We start from the raw sequence: 9,242 nt of genomic DNA, 5'->3' as shown, positions 1-9,242 counted from the left end.
GGACCGCGCGCGCCCGGGAGGGACAAAATGGCGGCCCCGAGCCCTCAGGGGCCCCTCGTCCTCCATCCCACCCCTGCGGAAGGGGAATCCTGTTATTATCCTCTCTCCAGAGCCGCCTTGCAATCCACTCTTGAGTTGCTCTTTAATTTAGACTGCTGTTCACTGCCTCTCGCCTGTAACAATAAGTGCTCCTTGGGCCTGGCGTCCGGGTGGCTCGGGCTCTCCTCTAATTTAAACTTGATAGTTGGAGGCAACCCCTTCGCTTTGTGAAACCTGCAGCAGATACCTCTCAAGACTCGTAGTTTCAGCAAGATCTCACTGTCCGGATGGGCATTTTATTAATGCCGAAATAGATGACTTGCTAAGCTTCACGTTTGTGATGCACATGTGCAGTTGCTTTTTATTTAGTGGATCAACCTTGTTTGCCTTTGATGCCTTTAATTAGGGTCAGTACTGTGTTTTGGGGGGTTTTTTCAGTATAATTCAAGTATCTTGCAGCAGCATCGGAGGGAGCTGTGGAGGTGATAAATTCCTAAGTTTTGAACTGGAGGGGGCGAGAAATAAGAGAACGTAGTAATTCTGAGCAATGTCTTTCTTAGAATACGATTTTATCTTATTAATCCGCTAGAAGAGGCCGTAGTAATTGGTGTTTCTACTTCGAGGTAGGTGAGATTAGAAAAATTTGGTCTCCAAGGGACTAAAAATGGGAATGAATGGTGAAAGACAAGGATTAAGGAATAGACTCGTGCCAGCGCCAGTGTTATCTTTTCATTGATATCTTCATTCACTCTGGCGTGTTTTTAGTGAGGGGCTATTTTTTGCTCAAGGTAGATTTTTTGTGTGTTAAGTTTTTTTAAAGTTGCTTTAATTGTTGTGCAAGTCGGACTGGAAGCCAATTTAGTCTTAATAAAGTTTGCCAGAATTACCTGCGTTGTGTTTTCAGTCAGAAAGAGTGGAAATAATAAAGCTTTTGTAGCAAAGTCTTTTTGCGTGGAACATAATCGTGCAGGGTATTGGGGTGCAGAAATTGTTGTCTGCTCCTTTTTTATTTTTTTTAATTGAAAAAATGTATGAAAGCATTTATAGGCAGTCTTTGCCAGTGCCTAAAATGAGTTATGTCTGAACTTTTGTGACTTTTAAGTAGGTAAGTTTGTAATGGACTTGTAAAGCTGAAATGATAGAGCTACACACCTGCTATTCCAGACTGGAGCAGGGATTGGTTTTCTTTCTGCTCTTGCCAGTGTTATTTATGAGGGTTTTTTTGCTTACTTAAGGCTTATGTTTTACAGAGTCAATGGCTTTTCTGCTTTTCCAAGCTGGAATCTCTGCAGAATAGAGTGTTTGGATAAATAATCTGGAGTATGACTACAACTGTCTTAAACTGTCCCAAGCGCAGGCTGCCAACAGGAATAGTGCTCCTGAAAACATGTTCCTGTTCTCTCCCTTAGTAGTGTTTGTTCTGTCGGTCAGATCTGGGAATTCAATCAGCTGGATCTTGTTTTACTCCCATTTCCAGCTGCATTGGTTTGCAGGCTTGACTTGACTGAGTCCTCATGGCAGTTTGTGGGATGAAGAAGAAATTCCAGGTGCTTTCACCAGGAATGGGACTTGGTTAACCAGCAGCACGAATTTACACTGGCTTATGGCATTTTTAAAATGGGAGGGGGGCATAAGAAGATGAAAAAAATCCCCGCTTGAATTCTCTTTTACAGCTTTATGCTCCATAATGGAATGAACTCTAGAAACTTTTTGACTGAAGAAACTATAAATTACGAAATGCTTCTAATAATTAAACACTGGAATATACTTAAGACGCTGTTGTTACACTGCAATGCCATGGTTTTCCAACTTAATTTTGTTTTCATTGAAATTGTTCTCACTGAAGCACATGGGATTCAGGCATGGAGGGGTTGGAAAAAGACTAGTTAAAGGCTAAATTAATTAATCCTATCCTGTGAATTAGTTAATTATGACAGCAGTGGCTTGTTATGTGGTCAGAAGCTGTTCAGTACCTGAGTCAGGGTGGGGGGGTTTGTTTGCGGTTTTTTTTTTTTTATGTATATATGCTCAATTTACAGATTGCTTACAAGGTATTTAATACCTGTATTTTCAAAAAGGAGTGATTTTTGTTACTAAATTGTGGGAGAAGGAGCTCTGAGGAAGCAGTTTGAGATTAGAGACAAGTTGATCACTCAGTGCCACCAAAGGGATGGACCATTCCCTGTGTTCCTCCCTCACCAGCTGGCACTTGATGGGACTTCTTGGGGAGCTATGCCCAAACCTGTCAGAAAATAATTTAGATTTTGCTGGTGGATTAATTTCCTGCCATCTTGGGGCACTGGAAGAGCCCACAGGGTCAGTGGCAGAGGTGGTGGGAGGAAGCTGTGGCCTGATTTTTCAAAACACACTGTGTTCTTTCTGTGTGGAGTTTGGGAACCTGTAGAAAGGGATGGTTCTGCTCTCCCTCAGAGTGAATCCCCAGCTCCCCCAGCAGTGATCTCGTGTCCCTCACGGAAAGAGAGGCAACTGTTCCCAAATGGAGAGGTTGGGGAATGTGGAGTCAGCACAGTGACACCTTGAATAAAGGGGCTGCAGATCTGATAATGTCCTGTGAGGCTGCACCTTTTCTTAGGAAAACAAGTGGAAATACAGAAGTTCATAGGAGTTTGTGATTATAAAACCTTAATACTTTTATTTCACTGTATCTTACGTTACTGGCTGAAATTTGTAACTTCCGTTCCTGTGAGGAAAAACGTTTGGATCTCAGAAGTGCAAAGAACTGTGGCCATCACCTGCTTTTCAGCTGCTTCTGTCCATGGAAACCTTTCCTACCTACTGCCCCCCAAATAATCCTGCTTTGGGACATTCCCTGCTCAGAGTACATAGCTGTAGCACTCTTTGTGAATGTGCTTAGAGCTGTTAAAATCATCCCTGCAGTATTACACTTTGTCTGAACGTGCTCAAGGTCTGGAAAGAACCGTTTGGAATCCACAAGCCTGGACTTCAGGGCTTCCACGGGAATTCCAGAAGCACCCAATGAAGGGGAAGAGCTGTTGTTAAAGACCAAGGGATCTGGGGATGGGGGTTAAATTCACATTGGACAAACCTAACGTTAGGGGGAAAAAATGGTTATTGTTTAGTGAATACCAGTCTGGATCTGCTGACCAGCAGTGCTGGAATATAGGCAAGGTAAAGAAGGTTGTTTCTTACTCCTTCCCCATGTCATGCCAGGAGCACACTTTGGCATTTTTAAATCACTTAAAATTTACAGAGTGAAAGAGCAAAGAGTAGGAAAAGAAAATGTAAAGAACAACGAAACCAGATGGGAGAAATGAGCTGTGGGAGTGACTGGTGTGAACCCTCAAGGGTGTAAATTAAATTTGCAGTGCTGCAGGCCCCTGGTTCTTGGAACTTTGGATAGGGAGGATTTCCTGGGGCTTGGGGTGGAAAAGGGGCAACTTGGTAATTTTGGGGGGTTATCACCAGTCCTGGTGATACCCAGAGCAGGTGAGGTGCACTGAATTCCTCTAAGGTTGGAATAAAGAAGTGCCATCATCCTGTAAAGTTTGGTGGGTTGAAGGATGATCTGGAAAAGAAAGTAGATGTTTAAAGACTGGGAAATGTGAAGTGCAGAGGAGTTGAATGAAAATAGGCCAGCTGTTTAATTGTTTTGATTTAGGTAGATAGTTGTCTTAAGGACTTTCTCTTCCCAAATTTCTGCTCAGTTCCTCAAGTGTCCAGATTCCACATCAACCTTAACATAATACAGCAAAGATTGCCCGAAAAATGTACCAAATATATGAAGACTTACGTGTTCTCTACTCATTTCTTCAAAGCTTTTTGACTTCTAAAAACTCTGAAAAGGGTTTGGGGTCTGTTTGTGGGCAAAATCCTCCCAGCTGCTTCCCTCCAATCCTGCATTTCTCCTTTTCTTTCTGGTCTCAGACCACCTGTATTTGGACACAGCTCCTTCTGTTTAGCCCAGATTATCTTTTGTGAATTGAAGTATATTTCCTCAAGTGAAGAACAGCCTTAGTTTGGGTTTTAGTCTTTCTTCAATCTTGCTTTGTCTAACTTTGTTAAAGAGCTAAGACTTCTTATGGCAAAATTAATATATTAACTCAAAACTCATCTCTGTGGAGTGTTTCCTTTGGAAGGTAGTAATGGGTTTAGGTTAAATTAGTTAATTGTAACTTAAATTGCTCCTTAATATTCCCCCTGCCCTTTGCAGTGTTAGTACATGGGGGAGCTGTAATTTAGAACAAGACTTTAAACATTTGTATTAAGATTATGGCCTTGATCAACTTTGTGCTGTTTCTGTTGCTCTTGGAACGAATTGCAAACCTGCTTTATCCTGTAAGTCGTGTTCCTTTCCCCTGTATGGTAGGGAATTGTAAACAGGTAAAATTCAGTTGAAGTTGAATGGATGTGGTTGAAGCATGATTAAATTTCGGGTTAGCAAATTAATTTCTGAATGCTTAGTGGATTCCCATTAAGTTGGTGTTCAGAGATGTTACAAAGATAAACCAGGGGATTTTTGAGAGAAATCTGGTGCCCAGTGTCATTAGTGAGCTTTCTTCATCAGAATTTACACTAAATTTAGGATTGTTTTTAGAAAGAAGGATAATTCTGCTGAATTTAAATATTTCTCTAATATCTTGAAGTTAAGAATACTTTCTAGTGTGTTCAGGTGTTTAAGGTGTATGACTAAAGCCAAGCATTATACTGACTTAAAAATAAAAATACATAAGTTGGAACTGCTAATTAGGTCATGTCACTGCCAGAGAAGATTGCCAGTAATTAACAGAGCAGGTGGGGTGTTACTCCAGAGCAGTTTGGAGTGTGGGGCCCACAAGTGCAGTTCTGGTCGGTGGGAAATTCAGATTTCTGTAGAAGCACAAAGCCTGCACATGTAATCCCACTTGTGCAGGCAGCTGGGGGTGTGTGTTAAACCTTCACACCAGGGCTGCCAAACTGCAGGAGGGGCCCAAAATTCAGATAATTGTAGTTCATGGAAGGACCAACCACGCTGTGCTTTCTGCATTCAAAAGCACATCCATCAGTGACCGCAGCAGGACCTCACTGGAGTCACTCCTTGTTGATTTTGTCTCAGTGTGTGGCTGATAGTGCAAATTATTTTGAGTTTCCTGATGCTGCAATTCCTTAGTAGGTACTCAGTTGATCCAGTTGCACTTGCTATTAAATACAGGCATAAATAGCAAATTCAGCTACTTAGGGCTAAGTTAAACTGAGTTGACTGAACCTGTTGATAAAATTGTAGGGCTTTGGTAGATTCAATTCTTGAACTGCATTTATAGTAAAAGTCCACAACACTTTTTTTTTTCTAGTTTCAGTTTTGGCACTAGATTTTATCCTGGAGTTCTTAAATATTCTTCATCCTGTTCTTTTTCTATTAAGGTTAATGTTGAAGAAGGAAAATGCGGAAGTCGCCATTTGACAAGTTTTATAAATGAGAATTATTTGAAGCTCAGGAATAAGTGAAGCTGAAATTTGAAAAAAAAGAAAGTGAATGCATGCTAATTATCAGACCAGAAGTCCCACTTGTAGAATATTGAGCAATTTGTGTGAAGTGGGGAAGATGAAAGAAGTCAGAATTTGAAACGGAAGAATGAAGAAAAGGAATAAAAATGAAGTTAAGATAAGAAGTAATCTGGAATCTGAAAGCACTACGCTAAGTAATTACTAGTCTGTTTATGTGTCCCTGTATATTTTGCTAAACATGCATGCATTATCTGTTTAATAGCAAAAGTACATGCAGGGTAAAGAAGTGTCTACCAGGGAAAAAAAAAAAACTCCTTAAAAATCTAGGCAGTGCTAATGCCGACTGCCCGGACACATAGCTATGAATATTTACCATTTATTTCACTGGAGCTTGTTTACAGCCCGTAGGTGAACAAGGAATTGTGTACAAATTAGGCTTTCAATATCTGCGTGCAGGAATCCCGTTCTGCTTCCAGAAGCGGAAGTGCTCATGGGTCTGGCAAGTCGGGGAGGCACACCCCTGCAAGATCTCGCTCTAAGGAGGATTCCAGGCGCTCCAGGTCAAAATCTAGATCCAGGTCTGAATCCAGGTGAGTTTGCTTCTTTTACCTCTTCCTCCTCCTCACAAGTCAGATGATTGTCAGAGGTGGCCCAGCTTAGCCAGTTCTGTTTCCAGAGTTAGTGGATCTTCTGTGGACATGGAATGCAACGGGGTGTGTGTGGTTTCAGGATTGGGAAAGCCAAATTATATAAATTTAGATAATTTTGCTGCTTCTTCCAACAATTAAGTCAGCTGTGTAGGCTTGTATCCTTGCTGATACACTTAGGAAGAGCCTGCCTTTTTATCTCTTGGAATGTTGACTTGTCTCTGAGCATGGAGTACTAGGAACTCCAGGTCTTAGTTTTTCTGTGCATTAACAGAGTTTGGTGCATGAGCACATTTCCCATTTTAAGTCACGTTTGTGTATTATGTTTCCTCACTGGAAGCAGTGATGTTCCTGGAGTAGTGGAAAGAAGCAGTAGAGATAAATGTGACTTTCACAGTCTGACATTTTATATACATTGATTTAACTTGAAAATTAACAGGGTAGGAAGCTTTGAATATTAGACTGCTCTGCAAGCTCTCCAGAAAAGTTGGGGAGAACTTGCTTATTGTATTTATGTGGCAGTACAAACCTCCACATGCCTTTTGCACTGTGTTACCTCTCCTGATACTCACCTGCCAATCAAGCTGTGTGCAGGGTCAGAATTCATCTAAAGAGAGTAGATAGTTGACTCCTGACTACAGAAATTAATGTTTTGATCATTTCTTTACTCATTTGTAGGCATTCAGGCTGAAAAAAGTAAAGTTTCAGCAGTGGGGTTTCCAGGTGAGCTGTTCACAACACACTTTTGATGTGAACAAGCAATGAATTGCCAAAGCCTGGGGGGGCAGGCTGGAGGAAGATACTGTGCTGTCAGCAATCAAAAACACTTTTCAAATAGTGTGTTAAATCTTGCAAAATCCAAGTGAAAGGCTTTTGTGGAAGGGAAGGTAGTTGGGAAGCTTTGACAGCAGGAGAATGGGGTTTTTTGTTTAATTCAGGCACAGTCACAAGTGTCATGTCATGCACCTGGCAGTCCCTGTGGTGTAAGAAGAAACGTGTCAAATTAATAAATACTTGTTAGAGTAGCACCATCAGAGTGTGGAATTGGAGTGACCTGTGCAAGTGCCAGCAGCCAGAGATGGTGGGGCAGCTCAGGAAAGGTCCAGTCCCAGATCCTGCACAGGGCACTCAGCTCTGGGCTCAGACCTTGCTGTCAGGGCTGTATCCAGTTGGGGTTTGAAAACCTCAGGGGAAGGAGGCTGCAAACCACGTCTGGGGAACCTTTTAATATTGAAACAGCAAAGTCAGGACGCCCTCCCAGCATATCCTTCTGCCCCTTAATCCATATGACTCCAGGGATTCCATACTCTTTAAAGCACCGTGTTTCCCACTTGCAGAATAACCACAATACTGAGTAAAAATGCAGTCACAGAATGTGTACAATTCTGAAGAAGCAAATACAGTATGTGGAATTTATGAGAGACCTGGCAAATCTTACTTTTGCAATAAACTGTCTTTAAATAGTACCCTGGCAACTGACTTTCTACTTTTAGATGACTAAAAAGTAGAAGTTTATAACTACCACGACTTCCTGAGCATTTAACAGCTGTCTAGAAGATGCCTATGGCTGGAAATAATGGAATTGCATCCCAGAGTTAGTGTTGATTATTAGATTTGGACAGAATTGTGTCAAGGCACATATTTAGAAACAACATACTTTAATCTCTGTTCAGTGCTGTCACACATCGGGATGTGGTCACGGGCAGATCATTTAACTCTGGCTTTCCCCAGAGAAATAACCCTGTGATAACTTCTATATTTTTTGGTAGTTTCTGTTGCAAATGTATTTTTGAGTTACCAGCTTTATAAATTAAACTTTGATTTGGGAACCAACCTGTGTCCTGGTGTTTTTATCAGTTGGGGTGTGGATATACTTGATTTTAAAATCTACTTTTACTGAAGTTTGTAGCTCCTATCTTTGGCTGATACCATTCTGGTACCTGAAATGTCAGTTCTGTGTTTGCCGTAATTATTTTTTTTCCTGTATCAGTGGCTGAAATGTGGCTGTGTGCATGTGTAGAGCTTCTTTTTTTATTGATATTATAATTTCTGTCCTTTTTTTACTGCTTTCCCAGCTTCAGGGAAGTTATCTTTTTCTTGTTGTTGTTGCCAAAAATAATGTTTTCTTTATAAATACATAGTAAGAAGTGCTGTAATGGGAATTAATTTCTCCTGGACATGAATATGCATTTTAAGCTGAGCTGCTCTGGCTCAGTCCTGATGAGCTTGAAGGTGTTTTTTGAGGAGATAGACTGTACAGTTTGGCTGTCTGGTAACACTTGGTGAGAAATCCTGGAAGAAGCTGTTAAATGCTCAGGAGTAAAAGCAGTTAAGGTTCACAGCTTCCTTCATGCCAGTGTGGTGGTGCTGCTGTGGAATTAGAGGAAAGGGACATTTAAGACACAAGAGCCTGAAAATCAGCAATTTGTGACTCAGATCCATTGACTGTTACCCTGTTTATTGCTCTTCTTAGCCTTGCAGGGGTTTTTCTTTGGAGTGGTGTGAAATGCAGGTTATTCAGTGCAGACCAAGGTCAGGTGTAGCCAGTGCCCAGCTTCTCTGCTAGGATTGGCTGTCATGGGAAGCCTGAGGCTTTGGGAGAAGGAATTGAAGAGTTTCAGACCCTTGTGTCCACAGAGCTCATGATGTAAGAAAAAATTCGGGGGGAAAAAGGATTAGTGAGCAGTTGCACCTTTGCATAAATGCACTTAAGAGTGTGAACATGTAAATATTCATGAACAAGCAGTGCTAAATAATTGCTGAAATACCAGCAGGTAAATGAGCCAGCTCAGGCTTGATTTCTTCTGATTGTGTTCAGCTCTGTTTTGGGGGCGTTTGCCAGACTTTAAAGAGTGCATTTGTTTTTCAGTGTCACCCAAGGCAGCACTAAGGGAGTGCCCCCTCAGTGGTGCATGCTTTGTGTTAAGGCATATTTACTGTTCCCCTTGTCTGATACAAGTGAAAAGAAAGCCCCCCCACTTGTTTTTTCCTAAACACTGAATATTCTGAGCACTAGTGTGTCACACCAAGGTAGCTTTGTTGAAGGAAGAGCTGACTGTGATCAAGTGGAAGTTCCTGGGCTGCCGCAGGAAT

General features: G+C 41.5%; 1 protein-coding gene across 3 annotated transcripts in view; it reads left to right on the top strand.

The window, feature by feature from the left end:
* Positions 1-9: 9 nt before the first annotated feature.
* Positions 10-9,242, top strand: part of TRA2B (transformer 2 beta homolog (Drosophila)) — a 15,185-nt gene continuing 5,952 nt past the window's right edge. The window contains exons 1-2 of one of the 3 annotated variants that reach the window (XM_008630016.2): positions 12-5,696; positions 5,959-6,092. The gene's annotated coding sequence lies outside the window, so the exon portion shown is untranslated. Of the gene's footprint in view, positions 6,093-9,242 lie in introns of all 3 variants that reach the window. The other 2 variants (XM_017729407.1, XM_017729406.1) reach the window with 2 other exon arrangements.

This window comes from Corvus brachyrhynchos, unplaced genomic scaffold, assembly GCF_000691975.1.
Source record: "Corvus brachyrhynchos isolate BGI_N302 unplaced genomic scaffold, ASM69197v1 scaffold63, whole genome shotgun sequence".
Lineage (NCBI taxonomy): Eukaryota > Metazoa > Chordata > Aves > Passeriformes > Corvidae > Corvus > Corvus brachyrhynchos.
Note: the sequence above shows the minus strand (reverse complement) of the source record. Positions and strands in the feature narration are given on the sequence as shown.